Below are 24,524 nucleotides of genomic sequence, written 5' to 3' on the forward strand. Positions count from 1 at the left end.
GTTCATGCCCACTAGAAACCTAAACTATCTAAAATTGTCCCTGTAGTTTGAAAGAGTTTAGGTTTCGTTCATAAATGCAGAGGGTTTTCAGCTGCCTTACCCAATAAAAAATAGCAGATGAAGCCACCTTAGTCTTCCTTCTTCAGGAACAGAGAAAAACAACTTGGAAAGATCTGATCTTTTTTTTTTTTAAGGAGGCTGCCTGGGTTGGAGAAGTCATGCAAGGAATCCTGTGTCAGAGCACAAGCATCTCCCTTATTTCTACTCCACAATGCCCTTCATTACATGTGCCTGTGTTAGATGGTGTTCTAGATCTGAGAAATCTCTCGTGCCATGAAGTCAGGGGATGGTGGGTTTTCCAGAAGAGGGATGCAAGAGTCCACGTACCCGGAGTTTCAAAGGATACCTTTCTGCTTGGGCAAAGAGTTAACTGAATCAAAGAAACTGATTGAACACACTTAAATTAGACAAGAAACACATTTATTAGCTGCGACCCCCAGTTTTCCTGAAAACAGTAATCAGCCACTGTAACATATCTTCCTCCATGAAAGCAACAGGTCTGCACACAGAACTAACCACATACCAGCAAGTACCTTATCCTCGTGTCATGATTTGGAGAACAAGCGATAGAAAAGATTAGGATAGCTTGTTAAGAAAACATTTTCCCCAGACACCTTGATTTGTTCTGTTTTCTCTCAAGGAGCTCAAGCCGACGGCTACCTCATAGGTTGATCCTCCTTCCTTTCACCAGCCGCACTCGAAATCTAAGCACATCCTGGAAATAAAACCAAGCACAGTCAGTGGATGGAACACAGGGATCTGTTCAGCATGAGACGAAGTAGATTTCTAGCATCTACCAACAGTTAAATGGAAAAACTGCACAGTAGTCCTATCAACTGGTAAAGAAACCATATTCTAAGACTCCAAATAATGTACTTGCCCACATCTAGAATAGTGTTGACCAAACTAAGAGAGCAAGTCCCCAGAAGGTCAGCCTGTGTTATTTGGCACTGCTGTTGACCACAGGTGTCTTCAACTGGCTGAACACAGTGTTTGGTCACAACAGTCCACACTGCCCCTTGTCCTGCGTTCCTTTAGACACTGCCCCATTTACAGTGATCTGCTCCTACGTGCAAGTGATGTCATGAGTTATGGCTTGATTTGGGATTTCTTTTTCCTTTGTTCTTAATAAAACAATTCAGACTTTTTTGTTTCTTGTTTATGTTTGAGTGAACAGCTAGGTCAGGTAGAAAAAATGGTTTGGGAATTAGACCTGACTCCAAAATGTACCTCTGTCACTTACATCACACAGGCCAACCTCTTGGACTTTTCAGTTTCTCCCTAAGTGCGCAGAGTGAGGGGTTCCTGGGTGGCTCAGTCAGTTAAGTGTCCGACTCAGGTCATGATCTCAGGGTGCTGGGTTTGAGCCCTGTCTCAGGCTCTTCCCTCAGTGAGGAGTCTGCTGGAGATTCCCTCCCTTCCCCTCCTCTCTCCCCCCCTGCTTGCTTGCACTGTCTCTCGCTCAAATAAATAGAGATCAAAAAAAAAAAAAAATGAGAATGACTAATCCATGGGGATTTGTGAAGAAAGTAAAACTAGAAATATGAAAGAGCTCTTATAACTCACAAAGAACTATGTAACAGAAATTAATATCATTATTCTAAGTAAAGTTGAGGAACTATATCTGCAAGACTAACATTTTCAAATAAGTACAGGTGGGTCACTTGGATGGCTCAGTCCGTTAAGCATCGGTCTTTGGCTCAGGTCATGATCTCAAGGTTCTGGGATCCAGCCCCTCAGTAAGCTCACCACTCAGCAGGGAGTCTGCTTCTCCCTCTCCCTTTGCCTGCCGCCCTTCCTGCTCTCTCTCTCTCTCTCAAATAAATGAAATGAATACAGAAGGCAATCACTTAATACCACAAACATAATATATGCATTTTTTCTGCTTTAAAATTCAGAGTGTTGCTCGGAAGCCCCACTTGACAAAATATGATGCACTTTAAGCACTGGACCAAGGGAGGAGCACAGAGGGTCTACCATCTACGGTGTGAAATGAGAGCTTTGCAGATGTGGGATAGAGTCATAGATGCTAAAGGGAGAAGGGGCAAGGGAGAAGTCAGATTTTAAACTGGGAAGGAGTTTCAGAAGATGACTCCTAATGGCACGGTAGCTTAGTGCTGGTGTATGGTACTCTTCAGAGTACTGGAAGGCCCAGAGTTATCATGACGCTCGGTCTCCTTGGGGGTCTCCCCCATAGGAAATGCATGCATTTATGATGAATGCAAATTAAAACATAAGATCAGCTTCTTGGTTCAGCGGCTAAAATGGACTTCATTCACAAAGAAAATATGTTTATTTTTGCGTTGACTACAGTTTGTCTGGTGACCATCATCATCAGCTTTGAATGTTCTAGTTACAAAGAATTTACAAGTGATGTGTATTAAGTAGAAAGGCTACGAAATAATGTCTCTATCCCCCACAGACAAGCATCAGTGGTTTCTGAAGTCCGCTCCATGAAACTCCAGATGCCAACTGACCCAAACAAAACCTGCTTAGGAATGGCTTTCTGGGAGTCTCCCTGGATTTGTAGATACGTCAATACTCTGCTCTATACAAATAAAGGAGGCCTATGGGTGAGAGCCCAAGCCTCTAACTTTCCTTCTGTGCGTTCAAGAAGGTAGCCTTCGTCCTTCACTTGCTCTCCTCCAGATCTGTTTTCTGTTTCCACCTGTCCATCCTGGAACAGAATAGCCTGCGTACCACAGGGTGGCCAAAGTCATAAAAAAGCACGGGGTGCTCAGATGCCCCAGCTGGGGAAGTGCGTACAAGCTGAAATTCCACTATAATTCTTAGTGGGTCTCAGCAATGCTTCTGCAAGGCGCTCTAAACAAAGCACGTTATACTTCTAAATTACAACAGGTATGAGAGTTGTTAAGCATCTGAAGAAAAGAAGACAAAAAGTCTTAACCTATCATCTCAGAAAAGCATACCTGCAGCCTGGTGTCATCTGGAATTCCATATAATTTTTTTCCTATCGGTGAAAAATCCCTCTCAGTGACTTCTTGACTGGTGCCTTTCACATCAATGTAGTGGCAGTCCGCCCCGGCGAAATGGCAGGAAATTACCTATGCAGAGTGACAGGGTTAATACTGGGAAAAAACCCATTCCATTAACACCAGCTACCGAACAGGGAGATTTCTTTTAGAAAGCTATTTCACTCAGCGTTTGATTTCTAGAATGTTCCATGCTGTCCTGTATTAGTCTCTTCAGGGTTCAGAATCTCTTTTTCCCCAGGTACAGTTTAATTCTGACTGAGAAATACAAGAGGTTTTTAGCTCCCTGCAATACTTGTTTTTAAAAAGGGCGGGGAACATAACGACATGAGTAAGAGGACTTTAACTTTTCAACATGTGATCTTTCTACTGTGTGGATGTCCTCAAGTCCTAAACAGGAATGTGTTCCAGGGTTCTTCACCATTTCCTTAGTCAGGAAAGTTAGTTACTCAGTTGAGTTTGTGGTGAGTTGTCAATTCAATAGCTATGGATCATGAAAACAAACAATAACCCACAAAAATACCTTGCAAAGGACAATAATATAGACACCACCCCTTTGAAATAAAATGGACACTTTGAGTCCAATAGCATCATATACCATCTCCATCTTCTTTCTGTCTGAAGGTAAGATGGAGGTTACTTGGTTTTCTCCATTCTTGAAAAAGTTATAAGCTAATCTAAACTTAAAACTCACTTTCCTAGTTTCAAGTTAGTTCTCTTGAGGTGACTGCCTACTGAAGGGACTGCCTGCTTTGCCCAGAACATCGAATTTCTATGCAGTGGAGTCACAAACTCCATTTCCCACAGAAGCCCCCAGACCATGCCAAGGAGGAGTGACACCTGAGGCCAAAGAGGAAAAGGGCACACCCATGTACATGTGTTTTTGTGGTTTTTTTTTTAAGGGTTCATACTTTCCCAAACATTTAACTAGCTGAAACACTATTGAAATATTGCAAAGTTGGGGTATTAGCATTCATAATACTTGGGGTGTTTTACATTATATAACTTTTATTTTCATACAGTAATCATTTCATACTCAACTTTTTAACATGGAATCTTCAATATGTAGTTATCCTATCTCAGTGTATGATCCTGATCATGTAGCACATGTTATAACTTTCTGACTCATGTAAACTCTCAGATTATTGTCTCGGCTTCCCTTTTTAATACACACACATACACATAAATTTCCATTTTTCATTCCAAGTTAAATTTTGTGGCTAAGGATACATGATAAAAGGCCCAAATTAGGGGCACCTGGGCGGCTCAGTTGGTTAAGCATCTGCCTTCAGCTCAGATCATGATCCCAGGGTCCTGGAATTGAGCCACATATTGGGCTCCCTGCTCAATGGGGAGCCTGCTTCTCCCTCTCCAGCTCTCCCCTTGCTTGTGTTCCCTCTCTCGTTATCTCCCTCTGTCATGAATAAAATCTTTTTTTAAAAAAGGCCAAAATTAGTGAAACTCAGGAACAATCATATTATTTATGTCACTGTCCCTATACCTCCCTGCTTGCACACCTCTGAGGGCCATGCTGGTAGAGAGTCCAATCTAGTCTTTATTTCAAATGCTGGCATTGTGCCATCATGGATATTTCTTCTTTTCTTTTTCTTTTTTTATTGTTATGTTAGTCGTCATAGAGTACATCATTAGTCTTTGATGTAGTGTTCCATGATTCATTGTTTGTGTATAACATCCAGTGCTCCAGGCAATCTGTGCCCTCCTTAATACCCATCACCAGGCTCACCCGTCCCCCCACGGCACCCCCTGCCCTTCAAAAACCTTCAGTTTGTTTTCTGGAGTCCCTAGTCTCTCATGGTTCATCTCCCTCTCTGATTTCTCTCCCTTCATTTTTCCCTTCCTTCTCCTAATGTCTCCATGCTATCCCTTGTGTTCCATAAATAAGTGAAACCATATGATAATTGACTTTCTCTGTTTGACTTATTTCACTCCACATAATCTCCAGTCCCATCCATGTTGATGCAAATGGTGGGTATTCATCCTTTCTGATGGCTGAGTAATATTCCATTGTGTATATGGACCACATCTTCTTTCTCCATTCATCTGTTGGAGGTCATCTTGGCTCTTTACACATTTTGTCAATTGTGGACATTGCTGCTATGAACATTGGGGTGCATGTGGTTCTTCTTTTCACTACATCTGTATCTTTGGGGTAAATATCTATTAGTGCAATTGCTGAGTCATAGGGTAGCTCTATTTTTAATTTTTTGAAGAACCTCCACATGTTTTCCAAAGTGGTTACACTCATCTGCATTCCCACCAACAGTGTAAGAGTGTTCCCCTTTCTCCACAACTTTTCCAACATTTGTTGTTTCTTGCCTTGTTGATTTTTGCCATTCTAACTGGCGGAAGGTTCTGGAGAATTCAGAGATACCACCTTACATCATGGATATTAGTTTTGATTTTCTAAATACTGCCCTAAAATTTTATTGAACTTGAATGCTGAGGGGTTGGGTTTTGGGGTTTTTTTGCACCATTCCCCCACACCCATTAAATTTTGATCCAGAAGAGTGTCTTCTTGCCTCACTTCATCATGGCCTTGTCAACCTGATAGAAATATGAATGAATAGAAGATGAAAACTGGAAACTAACCCTTGACCTCAGGGAGACAGTGGTAGTTGGTGTGAAAAACTGGAAGGTTTCACTCAGCCCCCCACAACCCCCCAAAAATAGTATGTAGAACCATGTTATATAGGGAAATGGACATCCACAGTACTGTCAGATCTGTTGAATTTTTGAGAAGTGAGAAATCTGGGACTATGAGAAATTTTGTCAGTTTTAAATCATTAGGTGTTTAAAACATTCTGAAGCAAAAAACAAATTCTGGGACTCGGAGATGAAAAATATGGCTGCCTGTGAAATCTGAGGTCTGGGCAGCCAATTCAAAATGTTTGCTTAGAACTGATAATGATTTTCCAAACAATAAGGCTCTTATAAACCTTCCTCTTAGGTGGTTACTATGAGCTATATACATTCCAAATTTTATGATTTTTATATGCCAGCCATTGTTTCCAAAAGCACAGGCTATGGCTCCCAAGTATGTTCTTCCTCTGAAGCAATTCTGTGAATGTTCATAATTCACTATCAGCAGGATTACGATCCTGAGCTCACCTGGCTTCTTACTGATATGAACCAAAAAGCATGAGGTAGCAAATAGATTTCCTGGTAAATAAACCAGACTAAACGCCAGTTTAGTTCAATGTCACAAATCTCATAGTTTCACATATCTTGACATTTTTGTTTCTAATGTATTCATCTTTGGAAAGTACAGTGATGGGAATGCATACCTTCCGGTATCCTTGAGTTCTGTTCCAACCAGATCCATGGATGAGCAAAGGATGAAAGAAAACAGTGTCTCCCTTCTCCATCACAAGATGCACTCGGGGGCAGCTTTTATCATAGTCCTGAATCCCGTAGAACATTATGTTAACTCCTCCCTAGAACACATAAGAGAAACAAGACTACATTTGAGGAACCCAATGATTAAGAATTTTGTCATTAGGAAAAGCAAAGGTTTTGTAAGTTCTGCCAAGAGAAAAACATAAAAAGATTCTTCAAAGCAACTGTAAATATACAAAAACTTCTCAGACATCTGGTTGTAAAAATCATGGATTTGGGGGCCCAAATGAAGAATATGAAATTTCCACTTATCCTTCATTACCGAATTATAAATGAAGATCTAGACCAACTTTGCATTTTGCAGTTAACATGGGAGATCCCCTTTCCAGCATGAATCTGTAATCACACTTTCCCAACATGATATTCTTCCCCCCCGTAACTTTGCCTAAATCATTCTTCTATTATTCAGGAGTACCTCTGGGAAGCAAACTGTTTTCTCAAGCCAGAAGAGAGAAAATGTTCAAGTTTCCTCAGCTCAGAAAGCACTCATGTCACAACCAGAGTAAAGAAAGAATAGTAAATTACAACACTGTGCTCTTTTAGAACTACTTCCAATGTTAGCTATTGCTTTAAGTAATGATTATGGGGAGAGCACAGTATCTCAGTCCCCTTCTTAGTCTGTCCCACATTCTTCTGGGGGTTGGATTCTTTCCTGCCGGACTGTGTTGGGCCTTTCATCCAGTGCACTTCTCTCCTGGCTAGGTGGACATGTAACCTATGCAAAGTCAATCTGACCTCCCACTGTCATCACTTTGTATCTGAACAGAGGATCGATCAAAGGCATTGGTCATGGTGAAGGATCAACTACCCCCACCAGGTGCCCCATCCTGAACTCCCACTGACACACTCCCACTTTTCTGCTTACCAGAGCCAGCCGGCCTTTCCATCGAATCAGCATGTGCCTGCGACCCTCCAAACACACCCTTTGGCTTAAGTCAGCCGCAGCCCACTTCTGTTGCCTGCAACAAACTTTCCCTAAACCTCAACTCAGTTTTTTCATAAACCTCAACAGTTTATGAATCTCACAATTTCAGATTTTATATCAGAATCCAGACTCAAAGATTTTTACTTGGCACTAATCCTTAGTGTAAGAATTCTAACTAATTGAGACAAGTTCTAAAAGCCATATTCTTTACTTCCTACAAAAAAACCCACATGCATTCTTCCCACCTGAACAACACATGATTTTCTGGGGTTTTCAGAATTTATTGTCTGAGGCCTACAACACGCATAGTCTCCTCTCTGGTTTCTCTGCCTCTGGACTCCACACCTTCAGTATCTCCTGCTCTAGATCTCAGGATTATCATTCTTTTTTTTTTTTTTTAAGATTTTATGTATTTATTTGACAGAGAGAAATCACAAGTAGATGGAGAGGCAGGCAGAGAGAGAGAGGGAAGCAGGCTCCCTGATGAGCAGAGAGCCCGATGCGGGACTCGATCCCAGGACCCTGAGATCATGACCTGAGCCGAAGGCAGCGGCTTAACCCACTGAGCCACCCAGGCGCCCCAGGATTATCATTCTTGAAGAGCCGATTTGATCTTACCATTCGTGGGCTCAAAAGCATTCAATAGTTCAATCAATAAACCATGCAACCGGCAGGCAGCGGAATACTACTCTTCCTTCCCCAGAGCCTTCGCTGGTCTCTCTAGCAGGAAGGAGATGATTCCTCCCTCGTCTTTATACTGAGATCTAGCGATCAGTGGGTAAGAATTACTTGGCAGCTGATACATGCGTCTGGTGTTGTCGGTGTTTAATCTGACCTCTGCAATGAAGCTTGATGATTTTAGATTCTACACAGTGCCTACCACAGTTCCCCACACTGGTCAGCTTTCCAAAACTTGTTGAAAGAAAAATGATTATTCTACCTGACATCTTTGAAATTTCCCTGATCCTGGCTGCAAAACCAAAAACAATGTTTTGCTAAGAAAGGAAATTCCATCTCACTGTTAAAGTTCTGTATGGAATCAGATCTAAAATTAAAACAATAGAGCGCGTGGGTGGTTCAGTGGTTTAAGCCTCTGCCTTTAGCTCAGGTCATGGTCTCAGGGTCCTAGGATCAAGCCCCGCATTGGGCTCTCTGCTCAGCTTCCCCCCTCTCCCTCTGCTTGCCTCTCTACCTACCTGTGACGTCTCTCTCTCTGTCAAATAAATAAATAAAATCTTCAAAAACAAATAAATAAAAATAAAATCAGAACAATAAATATTCTGGTTAAGATTTATCTTCTAAGGGCACCTTGGTGGCTCAGGGAGTCAGGTATCAGACTCTGGATTTTGGGATCAGCTTATGATCTCAGGGTCACAAAATCAAGCTTCATGTTGAGCTAGTGTTCACTAGAGTCTACATGTCCGTGTTCCTCCCCCTCTGCCTCTCTCGGCCCACACCACCTCTCACAAGTATCACGAGCAAATATCACGAGTTGTCTCCCTTTATCCCTTCTCTCTCTGTGTTTGACTCAAATAAATAAATGAATAAAATCCTAAAAAAGAAAAGGAGGGAGAAAGGAAGTGACGGAAGGAAGGAAGGAAGGAAAAAGGAAAGGAAGGAAGGAAGGGATTTATACCTCCCACTTGGGATAACCATGTGGCTTCAGGTCACCTTTGTGACTGCCCGGGAGCACACACAGGCAGCCATTGTTCCGGTCGATGTGCTCCATGGCTGTCCAAGCACCAACTATGTTATTGCTGGGCCTGATGGGGAAATAGTGCAGATCCTGGTGCAAGGGGTGGCGGGATGTCTTCTTGCCTGAAACAGAACCTGCTGTTAAACCACACTTGAACCTCAGAATTCATCTCCTCTGCCTGAAAACCAGATCAGTGTCTATCCCTTCAGAACCCAAAGAAGTGAAACCACACTACAGACAATCAGCCTGGAGAGATAAGCACCAATTGGAATATCAAATCAACAGGGTGACTCCAGATCCTACACTTTATTCCAAACCCAGGGATTCACACCATTCTCTAGCAACTCATAACATGTTATGATCTCTATTGTGCTTTATTCCACTGTAACTCTGGTTTGGGCACGGAGCCTAGCACTCGAAGAAAAGTTTTTCAACTGGAGAGTAACCAAATTTGAAGTTCCCTGTTAGCCCTCTAAGTGGCTGATACAAACACTATCGAGTAACTAAATTAATAAAAGGCTTCCAAGAAGTTCTTCACAGAACTAAGAGCACTTGATGAACAGTCACTATGTAGAATCAGAGATTACAGAACCAAATTTACGTGGTTCCCTGTTTTGCAGTCTGAACTTGGTACTGTTCCCCTACGCCCAACCCCGACGTTTCTAAGCAAGACATCCAGGGTAGGAAAGATTTCGTGGTGCTACACTACAGACTAGTCACATAAAGCTCTCCTGGCCTCTTTTTCTCCAGAAAAAGTGGAAAAACAATAAAGAATTCTGAAGGACCAATTTATTACTGCTAGTAGAGTAAAATTTCTCAGCATGGACCAAGAGCTGTTGGCTTAAAAAATGCAGATTCTTGTGGGTACCTGGGTAGCTCAGTCAGTTAAGCATCTCTTTATTTCAGCTCTGGTCTTGATCTCAGGGTTATGAGTTCAAGTCCCGGGTTGGGCTCCACGCTGGGCATGTAGCCTACTTAAAAAATTTTTTATTTTAGTGCAGATTCCTGGGTTTTCGCTTCAGAATCAGTTTCTCTGGGAGTGAGATCGTAGGAGCTACATTTTAGGATTCACAAGACATTTTACGTCAAGTGATGAATGTGATTTATAAGAAAGCCTTAATTTTGATTATAATAATATCTTCAATCAAGAAAACGGAATTCACACCACCATTGGTAAGAATAGTTAACAAAGCTTAGGGCTTTATTATAATGAGAATTATAATAGAAGCCTATAGTATATGAACAGTCATGTTTATTAAACCAAACTTTTGGGCAGCAAGCCAGTCAGTCTTCCAGAAACCCAACAATAACCCTACAGTTAACATCTGAAATCGCTCTTCTACCTCACTATTGTTATGATGTATGCTATTTTAAGACAAATAAAAGAACATATATATTTAGTTATCCAAATTTAGCAATTACACACACAGCTAGATTTAGAACACCTTAAACTCTCTCTTTTCCTCTTTTTTTTCTTTTGGGAGGAGGGTTTCTCCATAACAAATAAGAACCTTTTACCAGAATCAGGAGGTTTGTTTATCAGCATTGTATGCACAGCCATAATATCCGGTCCAGTGAAGCATTCCACATATTTCAGAATCTAAGGGAAAAGAAAAAAAAAAAAGTTTACCGAAAAATCCAATGCGCAAAAGTGGCACAAAGTACAATTATCTGTACAAGAGCCAAGATGCCTTCATTCAACACTTGGTAGGAGCACCTGGGTCGCTCAGTCAGTGAAGCTTCCAACTCTTGATTTCTGCTCAGGTCATGATCGCACAGTCACAGGATCAAGCCCTGCACTGGGCCCTTTGTTCAGTGGGGAGTTGACTTGAGATTCTCTCCCTCTGCCCCTCCCCTCCAAACAAACAAACAAACAAACATATATATATATATTTAAAAACCACTTAGTATTTTACAACATTGCAAACAAAGCTTGAAAGCATGAAAAAGTTGCAACGGTATGTCTGCAACACTCTGAATTAAACAGGCTTTTCCAAGCCAGTTGCAACCCTAACCACTTTTTCTACAAGGGAGGCTTGTGGGGGTGCCTGGGTGGCTCAGTGGGTTAAAGCCTCTGACTTCAGTTCAGATCATGATCCCAGGGTCCTGGGATCAAGCCCTGCATCCAGCTCACTTCTCAGCGGGAAGCCTGCTTCTCTTCCTCTCTCTGCCTACTTGTCATCTCTGTCTGTCAAATAAATAAATAAATTTTTAAAAATCTAAAAAATAAAAAAAGATAGAGAGAGGTGTGTGTTTCTCTGAGGTATCAACTGAGAAAGGCAGCGATAAACCTTCTTTCAACTGGAACTGTACATAGTTGCCCAGTGAGCAGGCAGCTTTCTCTCTGCCCCCACCAAGATTCTTCATAAGGAGGGACCGTGGGGGGCGCCTGGCTGACTCAGTAGGTAGAGCATGCAACTCTTGAGCTGGGGTTTGTGAGTTCAAGCCCCACGGTGAGCATAGAGCCTACTTAAGAAAAAAACAAGGGACCATGAGAGGCCCCAACATGTGCAACGGCCATGCGTAGCCCAGAGGAAAAGAGAAGGGCAACTGGGGTGCTACCTCTTTACCTCTAACCCACCGAGGGAGGGGTACATGCAGAAAGGAGTCGGCGGTGTATGCCGACTACCTGCAGGGGGCTTTATGCATCAGCCCACCTAAACCACACAGCGATTCCTGAAAAGTAATGCCTCCATGGATGAATAATCCTTTAAAGTGAACACCCCACGCAGATAAGCCCAAAGCTAATAAACTGCCCTTGTTTGTGGAGCCAATTCAGTGAAAAAGATGGTATTGAATCTTCAATTCTGTCTGACTCCAAAAAATGAAGCATGTTCTACTGCTTTCTCATTGTTTGATCCTGTGTAGAAGGAATATTGGCAACTTGAGCAGGAAATGCTTAAAATGAAACCAAAATCCTAGAAGTCTGGCCTCCTACTTGTTTGTTTATAAAGCATGTCAACTTTTGCAATTTCCTTAGGCCAGTTTTCTTTCTTTCCTTTTTAAATAATCCCTAATCCCACCATGGGGCTCAAACTCCTTGATCTCAAGGTCCCACAACTAAGCCAGCCAGGTGCCTCTGACCAGTATTTTCTAAACCTCAGTGACCCTCAAGAGCCATTTTACCATTTCTATCATACTTTACAGAGGTGCCCAATATAGTTAGCCAACAATTTTTCCAAATTAACTTACGTCTTATCCTGATTAATAATATTCCTGAGGTCCTAGGTTGGATGTGCTGGGTATTTTTTCCAATACACATTATAATAAATACCTAACTACTAAAATCGGGACCACCTCCTAAAAATCATTGCATGAACCAGCAAGTGCATGGTTCAGATTTTAGAGCGGTGGGAAACCTGGATGTCCCAATCGTGCTAACTCTACCCTGTGCTGCCACTAATGTCAAGATTTTCCTCCTTGGTGGATGCACACAGCTTCCATTTCCATAGCAGGACTTGAGGTTGGGAAGTCATATCCCCTCCTGTCCCCCACCCACCCCACTTCATAGCTGGCTTACTTGTACACAGTGTTTTTTATGAGGCAAATTTTCTTTATTTTTAAAATTATTTTAAATGTGGTTTTTTAAAAGATTTTATTTATTTGTCATATTATTTGCCAGAACAAGAAAGAAAGCAGTAGGTAGAGGGAGAAGAGGGCTCCCTACTGAGCAAGGAGCCTGATGTAGGACTCCATCCCAGGACCCAGGGATCCTGACCTGAGCCCAAGGCAGGTACTTAACCAACTAAGTCACCCAGGTGTCCCATTTAAAAAAAGATTTTTTTTTTAAAGTTTTAAGTAACCTCCACAACCAGCCTGGGGTTCGAACTCACAACCCAAAGACCAAGAGCCACATGCTTGGGCCACTTGGGTGGCTCAGTCGGTTAAGCAAGTGAGCCTTGGTTTCAGCTCAGGTCATGATTACAGGGTCCGGAGATCCACCCTATGTCAGGTTCTGTGCTCAGCAGGGAGTCTGCTTGAGATTTTCTCTCTCCCTCTCCATCTGACCCTCCCCCTCCACCCACCCCTCCCCTCTAAAATTAACACATACATCTTAAAGAAAAAAAAAGTAGCATGCTTTACCAATGGAGCCAGCCAGGTGCGCCCATGGGCAAATACTCTAATAGCACTTGGGGTTATAATTTCTAGCATGCAATGTGTCCTTTAAAACCATTCTAAATAAATCGTTCATAAACTGTGATACATTTATGCAATGGGATGTTACGCAATAGTTTAAAAGTATGATATAGATTAACATATAAGTGATATAGAAGGATGTGTAAGATCTACTATAAGTGTAGAAACTACACTTGTAAAGTGGACAACCAGTATGTTCCCATGTGACACAAAAGGTGGGGGTAGACAGATGCACCTGCATAGCCATGACAGACTTCTACTTGAAGACACCAGAAAGCTTGGTGTGAGTGGGGCTGGAGGGTGGGAGACTTTCCTTTTCATCTTATGCCCTTCTGTACTATGTGGATATCTTTGTAAACCTGAACTACTCTTAAAAAATATTGATTTTTTAAAAAATGAGTTTAAATCTGAACACAAAATTAAACCTCTACTGACCAGTTCATTAGACAAAAAGAAACAATAAATGGATGTCCAGTGAATAGGATCTGCGTGTCCCTCCTGTTGATATGCCCATATCCACAGTGAGAGAGGCTCCGTCTCTAAGGCAGAATCCTGCCCTTCGCAACCAAGAATGATGACCAGACTCCAGAAGAGGGTTCTCCATCTGCCCCCGACTGACATTTGGAGCTTGATAAGTCATCATTTGGGGAAGGGACTATTCTGCACACGGTAGGATCTCTGGGCTCCATTAGCAGCTCACCCACCCACCATGCCCACCTCTACCCTGACAGAAGCACACGGTCCCCACCGTGTGCCAACCCAACACGCTCCAGGCACCACTAAATGTCCGCCTCCATTTGAGAACCACTGCTCACCAGCCACAAAACAGAGGGGCCAGATAAAGTGTAAGCAATTCTAGAGGCAAGCATGTAGGTGCATTATTCACTTAAAGAAAGAATACACAGGAAAGTTCTCGAACCTCAGGGAGAGTGCAGTATCTGAAGAGTTCCTCATCTTCTTGGAAATCTTGGATCTTTGAAACCCATCTTTTCACTTGGAGTAAATTCTGATTTTGCAATGGTTACATCTTTCATTATCATCATTCCCTGTGGTTTCACCTCCCCTTTGCAGATTCTTTCAAACTCGTTCCTAGAAAATTAAATTGGCAGATGATGTCATGACTGCAGGCTCCAGGCACCTGTCTGGCCAGTTCTGTGGAAAGAGTCTCAGAGATAGAGCAGGGGGGTGTCTCTGCACCAGACTGACCTCCAGGTCAGGCTGAGTAGTTCTGAGGATGGAGAGAGAAAATGACCAGCGCAGCAGCCCCTGTCTCCTCACTGTGAGGCCGGAGCTCACTGCGGGGACTCCCCTATTCCTTAGCCTAACAGAACAGTGAGGAACCGTCTGTGATGTGGTGTACCTGAGTAATAACGGCAAATAACTTCTCTCACGCTTACCATGGGCCAGGCCCCGTTCAAAGGCATCTGTGTGTACTTCACCTTATCCAGACCTCACAACAACACTGGGGCATAAATACGATTATCATCCCCATTGTACAGGTGTGAAAACAGAGGAGTAGAAAGTACGTTGCTCCAGGACACACAACAGGAAGTAGTCTGGCTAAGATGAAAGGCAGCCAGTCTGGCTCCAGAGCTCATGTCCCTAACCGCTTCCCAATAAGCCAATCACCGAAAAATACCTGAACACACACGCTAATCCTACTCACATTCCCACTGCAAACACAACATAGTTTTGTACAACAACGAAGGGTTACTGTACCGAAAGCGTTCAATATCAGCATCAGACACCAAATTTCTAATGACGAGAAACCCATTTTCTTCATAAAACTTTCTCTGTTCTAGGCTTAGAACATTATTATCCCGAGTATACCTAAAGGAGAAAAAGGAATTACAAATAAGTATAAGTGAAAAATCACCATCCAACAACATGTATCCAGAGCCTGAGAAATGTTCATACTCTTCCACCAAGCATTTCTACTTTTATTTACTCTAAGAAAATAATCTGAAATTTCTTTTTTAAACAAGTCTAGAGGGGAGGGTATCTATTTTTTTTAAGTAATCTCTATACCCAATGTGGGGCTTGAACTCACAAACCAGAAGTCAAGAGTCACATGCTCTTCCCACTGAGCCAGGCAGGCCCCTAATCTGAACATTTTTAAAAAGGTTTAAATCTAAAATGTTAACTAGTACTGTTACCAAAGATTAGAAGAATAATAAATTATATCTGCTCAATGGGATAGGACACAGGTCTTAGAAATGAAGAGCTTGGCGCCCCTGGGGAGCTCAGTCAGTTAAGCGTGGACTGGTTATTTCAGCTCAGGTCATGATCTCATAGGTCTGAGATCAATCCCCCAAATGTTCTATGGGCTCAGTGGGGAGACTGCTTGAGAGTCCCTCCCTCAGCCTCTCCCCCAACTTGCAATGTGTGCACTTTCTCTCTTAAATAAGTAAATCTTCTAAGAAAATGAAGAACATAAAATGGCATGTACAGACTTACTATAATAAAATATACTTAGATTGGTGGCTCAGTTGGTTGAGCATCTGCCTTTGGCTCAGGTCATGATCCCAGGGTCTTCGGATCGAATCCCGCATAGGACTCCCTACTCATCAGTGAATCTGCTTTTCCCTCTGCCCCTCCCCCTGCTCCTGATCTCTCATTCACGCCCGGTCTTTCTCACCCTCTCTCTCTCAAATAAATAAATAAGATCTTTAAAAAGTTACTTGAAAAAAATGCAAATAAATTTTTAAAACACAGTTTTTAAGTGATTGCTTCTATGTAATGGAATTGTGAATAATTTTTCTTAATTCCGCTTCTCTTTCAAATTTCTTCGATAATGACTATGTATGGTTGTTCAGGTAGGAGACAAATTCAATAGATTTTATACTTTAAATTGTCTAGATCATATCTTCTCAGAAGAATTCAAAGAGACAAAATCCACGTAAGTGCATAGCATATACACAAACTAAGATCACCCAGTCCATTCTTCCAGATTGGAAATGTGGCTCTATGAGAATACTCCATGGAGATCGATGTCTTCTTCTACAAAGGTAATTTAAGAAAAACCAAAGACACTAGCTAATATAGCCTATGGCTAACTTAATGAGGTATAAACCAAAGACACTAGCTAATACAGCCTATGGCTAACTTAAATGAGGTATAACATGTCTGAATTTAAACAAAATCAGATTATACACCTCTGATATGTTTCCTCTTTCTGAAGTATAAAATACATATAAATTACAGTCATTTTCAAATTTTTTCCTAGTTCTAATTAGAACTTGTCCTGGCAACACATGATTTGTATAATGAATTTTTTTTAAGAATTTATTTATCCTAGGGCGCCTGGGTGGCTCAGTGGGTTAAAGCCTCTGCCTTCGGCTCAGGTCAAGATCCTAGAGTCCTGGGATCGAGTCCCACATCGGGCTCTCTGCTCCGTGGGGAGCCTGCTTCCTCCTCTTTCTCTGCCTGCCTTCCTCTCTGCCTACTTGTGATCTCTGTCTGTCAAATAAATAAATAAAATCTTTTTTTAAAAAAAAGAAAAGAATTTATTCTCTGTAGAGATAGGAAGAGAGAGGGGGGGCAGGGGCAGGGGCAGGAGCAGAAGGAGAGGGTGAAGCAGATTTCCTGCTGAGCACAGAGCCTGACCCATGACTGATCGATCCCACAGCCCATGAGATCATGACCTAAGCCAAAATCAAGAGTTGGATGCTTAACTCAGTAGCCACCCAGGTGCCCCTGTGTAATGAATTTTCACCAGACAACATGAGATGTGTTTTATATCTTAATTACCACTAGGAAATGCTTTATACACATTGTATGGTTACTAATGACAATTCGATCTACTTACTGGAATTGTGGATGATGGAAACTGTCAGGAGAAACAGCTCCTGAAGTGGAGTGAGCTACCTAGGTAGTGAATTAAGGCAAATAAAATGAAATTGAGGAGTCAACTTTTTCTCGAAACAACAGTCTGCCCTGAATTAGCTCTCACCAGGGAAGACTGGGTTACACACATAGCTGCAGACAGGCACGCACGGTTGCTTACATTGTCTCATTTCACAGAGCCCAGAGGAGGGACTGGAAGTCCCAAGACCTTTATCACCATCCCTGCTGCCCAGAGCAGGAGAATGAGACTCACAGGGCTCAGTAACTGGGTCCCAGATCATCCAGCAGAAAATGCCTCAGGCCAGACTCAACCCATACTCTTGACTTCATAGCTTCCACTGATTTTTTCCACTTACTATTCCCTCCACTAAACTGCCAAGGAAATAAAAATTATAAGGGTTAAATCTACCAGTATGGGGGCGCCTGGGTGGCTCAGTGGGTTAAGCCGCTGCCTTCGGCTCAGGTCATGATCTCAGGGTCCTGGGATCGAGTCCCGCATCGGGCTGTCTGCTCAGCAGGGAGCCTGCTTCCCTCTCTCTCTCTCTCTTTCTGCCTGCCTCTCCATCTGCTTGTGATATCTCTCTGTCAAATAAATAAATATGATCTTTAAAAAAATATTTTAAAAAATAAATCTAGCAGTATGAAGAAATGTGCTCTTCCAAAGAGAAATTGAATTTAGGGGGAATCCATTCTGAAATACAAGAAACAAACGGTTTGGCTTGTTACTCTTCAAAAAAAAAAAAAAATTCTATTAAATAAACAGTGGCTAGGCTCTAAAGTATGAGCCACATAGTTTATATAATTTTAACTTTTTATTATAATTTTTAGTATAATTTAACTATTTTAAGATAGAGCTAGAAATTCTTTCTAGTTTTCTATCCAGAGAACGACAGCATATTTACTTAGCCTCTTCTTAATTTTTTTCATTGTTTCTTTAGCTTAAGGAGTGAGTGTAAAAATGTCATTACTCTTTAACATGTTATTTTTGTCTTGTCTTTATGTAACTGGGGACAGTATAATCCTGTTTTCCTAGGCAAAGAGTTAATGACCTCTGTCAGCTACTAGCAAGATGTGGTGGCCAGAAGGCAGTATTTCAGTCCGCAATTCTTCTCCTTCCGTTGTAGGTTCTGGTGGTGCTGACTGCTTTCCTCGGAGAGTTTTTTCAATGACGTGGAAATGTTTCATGTCCTTACTATATAATGTTAATAAACATGATAAAAATGGGTGCAAAAAGCTATCTATACAGGATGGCTGTAATTATGTAAATGCACAGAAAAGAAACAGACCAAAACATTGACTGATAATGAGCCGTGAGAGTTGGAATTATAGGTCATTTTTGTTTTTTTCTCGATGCACCTCTGTATTAAAGATGCATTGTGTTTTATGCTTTAAAACACCTGCTTTATTCCAGAACCCACATCTCTTTAGAACCAGTTAAGGCTGGGAAGAGACGGCCACGTGATTTGCATGATTGTTTTTAAGCCCCAACCACACGCACGTTCACTGACTGTTTTGGCAGAGTTGTCCAATACCAGAGACCCTGACCTCGTTTGTCTATTTAAATTGAAGAGAATAAAGGGGCGCCTAGGTGACTCAGTGGGTTAAAGCCTCTGCCTTCCACTCAGGTCATGATCCCAGGGTACTGGAACCGAGCTCTGCGTTGGGTTCTCTGCTCCGCACAGAGTCTACTTCCTCCTCTCTCTCTGCCTGCCTCCCTGCCTACTTGGGAGCTATGTCTGTCAAATAAATAAATGAAATCTTTAAAAAGAAAAAGGAGAATAAAAAGGAAAACTGCCCTTAGCCATATTTCAAGTGCTCAATAGCCACATGGGATTCCTAGTGCTGGAAAATGCTGGTGTAGAACATCTCCACCATGGCAGAAGTTTGATAGGATAGTGCTCTTCTAGTCAACACAGATGAAAAAGAAGCTCTAACCTCAACACTATTAGAGAAGCACCAGCAGGATCCGAATATTTTTTTAAAAATCATTATTATTTTTTAAGTAGGCTCACTGCCCAGCATGGACCCCAATGCTGGGCTTGAAATCACAACTCTGAGATCAAGAGCTGAGCAAGAATCAAGAGAGGTCTCAGGGACTGAGCTACCCAGGCACCCCAGAATTTTCATAGTAGTCACAGACTGGACTTGGAAACCTTCATTCTGGTTCCAGTTATCTCCAGTTCCCACACGTTGGTGGTTCTCACCGGTGGGCATGTATCAGAAACAAGTGAGAACAGATTGCTGGGCCCCACTCCGGAGTATGGGGAGTCCACATGAGCCTGGGAATCCGCATGTCTAACAAGTTTCCAGGGGAAGTTGTTGCTGGTCCTGGGAACACACTTTGTCAACCTCTGGTTTCGGTAATTAAATGTCTTTGGTAATTCGGTAATTAAATGTCTCCTGGCCTCGGTTTCTGTGTTTTCACTGGTCAAATGAGATTACATAATTGCCTTGATCTGCGACGGCATTTTAGGTGGGCAGTGGTTCTGCTACATCGTGGCCGGAAGTAAAAGTAAAATAAAAGTAAAAAGAGACATTCGTAGAAGCATTTTTAGGAAGGAGTTCATGATCCTGCTCACAGCAAAACACAGCCTAACACCATCACAGTGTCCTCTTCGCCCCCAAAGTACCGCCTGAAAGAGAACACTTAATCGGAGCAGGAGAAACAATTCCATAAAGCATCTGACGTCCGTGTCCCGTAGTGACATTTTCCGGGATCCGACACGGGTGGCGCACACATCTCCTCCGAGAGTAACTCCGAAAGAACAACCGGGAGACATCGTATCCACTCCTGGCGGAGCAGCTCGCACAGCTCTCCTCAAGGAAAGAAGAGCCCGAGGGTGCGGGCCGGTGCCTCCCTCCCTCCCCGCGCCCCAGTGCGCTGCAGCCTGAGTGTCCACCGGCCCGCCCACCCCCGGTGCTCCAGGCAGCCCTGCGCCCCAGTTTAGGAGCCACTGGGACTGGGCTTCGCGCGCCTCGGACTCTGGGCGGTCGGATGACGCGCGGCCAAGTGCAGAAAACGCCACACTAGCTGAGAGCAGGCCCTCAGGAAGAACTGCCATTCTCCCGGGCAAGGCAGGAAAACAGGCCCTAGGAGGGCCGCGAAGCCTGGGGCGGCGCCACAGCAGCCCCTGAGGCCGGCACTGTCACGCGGCCGCCCAGCGAGCAGGCCGGGCCCCCGGCTGGGAGCTTGGGGCTACCCGCACTGGGAACCCTCCTGCCCCGGCTCCCCTGCCTGCCTCCCCGCCCCTGGGCGCCCGGAACAGCTGACACCAACGCCGGGACGCGGGCGCGCAGGAAGGGGCAGAGTCCGCTGGGCGGCTGAGCCCTGGAGGCCACCACACTTGCAGCCCGAGCCCCGCGCACCGCAAAGGATACACCGACGCCGGCCGAGCGCTGGCCGAGGTGTCCCAGCACGACGCGCAGGCGGGTGCCTGCATGGGACTGGTTCATGGCTCCCGCGAGGAGACGAGTCAGCCGGGCCTCAGTCTTCACTCGGGGCGGCGGGCGGGGCCGAAGGGCCAGGCCGAGCGCTCGGAACTCCGGGGATTCCGCCTTGTGCGGGGGTGCACGGGGCCTCAGGGTCCACGCACTGGGCCACCGACCGGAGCGGACCTCCTGTCCGCGCTTGCAGCCCCTCCACGATCACAGAGATCCTGCCGCACAAATCAGGGAAACTGGTTTTGAAGGGCTTAGCAACCCGGTGAAGGTCGCCCAATGAGAAATGAGCCAAACATGACCCACCTTCCCAAACTGTCAGTCTAGGTTATCCCATGTGTCGGTCTCTCTGCTGCCAAAGTAGCAGTTCAGATTTCAGCCCTGGAAGTAACCTGCTGTTCAGAAAACGCGGTTTATTTACTGGGAATCCAGTGTGAAATGTTAGAAACATGTGACGTGCTGTTCAAAAAATGCGTTTAAATTGTTGGGAATCCAGTGTGAAATATTAGAAACATACCGGCTTTCATTGAAAAGGAAAAATATGTACATGAAATAAATGACTTTGTGAAACGCGTCTGATCCTCATAGTCTAGTATTATTTTAAATTTCGTTAAGAACTACAAGTTCTAGGGGCGCCTGGGTGGTTCGGTGGGTTAAATCCTCTGCCTTCAGCTCTGCTGTTGTTCCCAAGGTCCTTGGATAGAGCACTGCATCAGGCTCTCTGCTCCGCAGGGAGCCTGCTGCCTCCTCTCTCTCTCTTTCTCTCTCTCTCTCTGCCTGTCTTTCTGCCTACTTGTGATCTCTGGCTCATATAAATAAAATCTAAAAAAAAAAAAAAAAGAGAGAGAGAGAGAGAACTACAAGTTCCTTTCCTTTCTTTCTTTTTTTCTAAGTTTATTTGAATAATCTCTACACCCAACATGGTGGTCAAATTCATGACTCCAGCGTGAGGAGGTATGAGGTCTACCAAACATGCCAGCCAGACGCTTCCTCCTTCTTCCCTTCCTTTCTCCTCCCTTCCCTTCTCTCTCTCCCCCTCCCTCCCTTCTTTCCTTCCTTTCCTCCATCTTCCCTCCCTTCCCTACCCCTTCTTCCTTCTTCCGCTCATTTTTTTTCTTTTCTCTCTTCCTTTTCTTTCCTTTTCTTTCTTTCTTTCTTTCTTTCTTTCTTTCTTTCTTTCTTTCTTTCTTTCTTTCTTTCTTTTTCTTTCTTTCTCTGTCTCTGTCTCTTTTTCTTCTTTTTCCAACAGTGTAAATACTTCAGGGACAAGTATACAGGATTCCAGCCATCATCATCAAGGTCATAAACATCCATCACCTCTCTAAGTTCCGTCCCACACTTTTGCCCTCGTTATTTCGTGTGTGTGCGTGTGTGTGTGTGTGGTAAGGACACAGCCATAAGATCTACTCCCTTAGCAAATTTTCAGTAAATAATGCAGCTAGGGACGCTATACTGTATTGTAGATCTCCAGAACCATTTACCTGGCATACCTGAAACTTGGTAGCCTTAAACCATCCCCTCTCCGCTCTCCCCTCCCTTCACCCCTGGTAACCACCATTTTCTCTGCTTCTGTGAGTTTGACTCTTAAATTCCTCCTGTAAGTGGTAGCGGGTAGTATTAATCCTGTGACTGGCTTATTTTGCTTAGCATTGTGCCCTCAAGCTCCTTCCATGTTGTCACAATGTCATTTGTTGTCACAAATGGTAGGTAGAATCTCTTTCCTAATTAGGGTTGAATCATATCCCATTGTGTGTGTCTACCGTATTTTCTTTATCCTTTCACTTGATGACAGACGCTTAGGTTGTTGGCATATCTTGGCTCTTGTGAAAACTGTTGCAATGAACGTAGAGGTGCAGATATCTCTTTGAAATCTAAGTTCAGTTCCTTTGGAACTGGAATCCAGTGGGATTCCTGGATCATATGATAGTTCTATTTTTAATTTTTTGAGGACCTTCCATACTGTTGTCCATAATGGCTCTAAGAACTAGAAATTCTTTCTGAAATATCTTCCCCATCTAGTCTCTGCAGGTGACTGACACAGCATCTCACTGTTTCTTTCCTCTCCCTCATTTTTCTCATTATTTCTTTGTCTTAAAGAGTAACTTCCAGAATGTCTCATTTTATAAACATGGTTTTTTTTTTTTGAGATTTTATTTATTTATTTATTTGAGAGAGAGAGATAGAGAAAGCAGGGGAGGAGCAGAGGGAGAGGAACTGGCAGACTCCGTGCTGAGTGCTGAGCCAGAGCCAGGCTGGATCTCAACACCCTAAGATCCCCAGCTGAGCTGAAATCAAGAGCCAGCCGCTTCACGCATTGAGCCACCTGGATGCCCCTAAACATGGTCTAGTTTCTGAAGGGATGTCTTTAGGTAATGTGGTAAAACTGCCATACTCACGGAGAAAAGCAGGCCAGGACTCAGAAATTAGTTTATTAGCTGCTGCCTATTTCCTCTGAAGCACGGTGGACAATCGTCAACATCCAGAGCAAGGTCAGCCCTTTGCCCTTCATCTTTGGGTTCTCTATTCCTCCCCACCCAGACTCTCAAAGACTTTTTTAGGTTGACAGAAATATCCTGGGCCTTCCCCCCTTAGTTCTTCACCTCATAGCCCACAAATGGATCATCCCTGATCCTGAACTCGGTGACTGGGTTGGAGGCGCTTATGTTTATCATAGTTTAAAGTGAAGTATCTGGCCTTTGGTAGGTACAGCAAAGAGATTCTCCATCTTTCTGCTCCTGAGAAAAAGGGCTCCTGGACGGGCATGGGTGAATCTGTGATCCTTATCCCCCTCGCCTGGTGGAAAGTGGGCACTGCAAATGTAAATTCAATTCAGGCCAACCCAGATTATTTCAAGGTCAAGGCATTTACCCACACAGGCCCTGAAAGTTTTGGACTTCCCTGACCAATGGGAAAGACAGTGAGATGAGACTACCTACACCTGTAGTTTTAATGTTCCCCCCAAATACCTCGTTTTATAAGTGTGTGAAAATCCCAGCCACTCTACTCTAGCTGGTTTAATTGGATGGTTGTTAAGAGAGACGAAGGAAATCTTTGAACACTTCCAATTATTGTCTGCCTCTTTTAAATTAAAGGATGATGGGTTTAAAATGTCTCTTTGGGGGCACGTGGGTGGATCAGTGGGTTAAAGCCTCTGCCTTCACCTCAGGTCATGGGATTGAGCCCTGCATAGGGCTCTCTGCTCAGCGGGGAGCCTGCTTTCCTTCCTCTCTCTCTGACTGCCTCTCTGACTACCTGTGATCTCTGTCTGTCAAATAAATAAATAAATAAAATCTTTTAAAAAATTAAACTACATTAGGGTTAACAATAATGCGGATATTTCTGTGATCTATGATTGGGAACTATGATTGAAAATGATAGGAAGTTATGTGTGGGATATGGTAACTGAGAAGAAACACTTTGCACAAATATATATGTATATATTATTAAAACTAATTATATTTGTGACTGTATATATATAAGTATATGCCAATTTTTTAAAAGGATTATTTTAGAAACACAAAGTACACGAGTCGGGAGGGGAAGAGGGAGAGAGAGGAGAAAAGCAGACTTCCTGCTGAGCGCGGACCAGACTCACGGCTCCATCTCATGACCCTGAGATCAGGAGCTGAACTGAACTCTTAGACGCCCAACCAACTGAGCCACCCAGGTGTCCCTATGCCAATTTTTTGAAAGCTGCACCTCTCATTTCGTATTTCTCTTAGTTTTGCTCACCTCAGTGATTTTTTCAAAGTTTTTATTTATTTAATTGACAGACCGAGATCACAAATAGGCAGAGAAGCAGGCAGAGAAGCAGGCAGAGGGAGAGGAGGAAGCAGGTGCCCTGCTGAGCAGATCGCCCTGCTGAGCAGATCACCTGACACGGGGCTCGATCCGAGGACCCTGGGATCATGACCTGAGCCGAAGGCGGAGGCTTTAACCCACTGAGCCACCCAGGCGCTCCTTACCTCTGTGATTTTATATCCGTAAGTTCTCACATACTATAAAATCTGCC

General features: G+C 43.5%; 1 pseudogene; it reads right to left on the bottom strand.

Annotated features, from left to right (window-relative positions):
* Nucleotides 1-463: 463 nt before the first annotated feature.
* LOC116594259 lies at nucleotides 464-20,719 on the bottom strand (annotated as a pseudogene).
* Between the last annotated feature and the right edge of the window lie 3,805 nt (nucleotides 20,720-24,524).

The sequence above is a fragment of the Mustela erminea genome, chromosome 6 (genome assembly GCF_009829155.1).
Source record: "Mustela erminea isolate mMusErm1 chromosome 6, mMusErm1.Pri, whole genome shotgun sequence".
Lineage (NCBI taxonomy): Eukaryota > Metazoa > Chordata > Mammalia > Carnivora > Mustelidae > Mustela > Mustela erminea.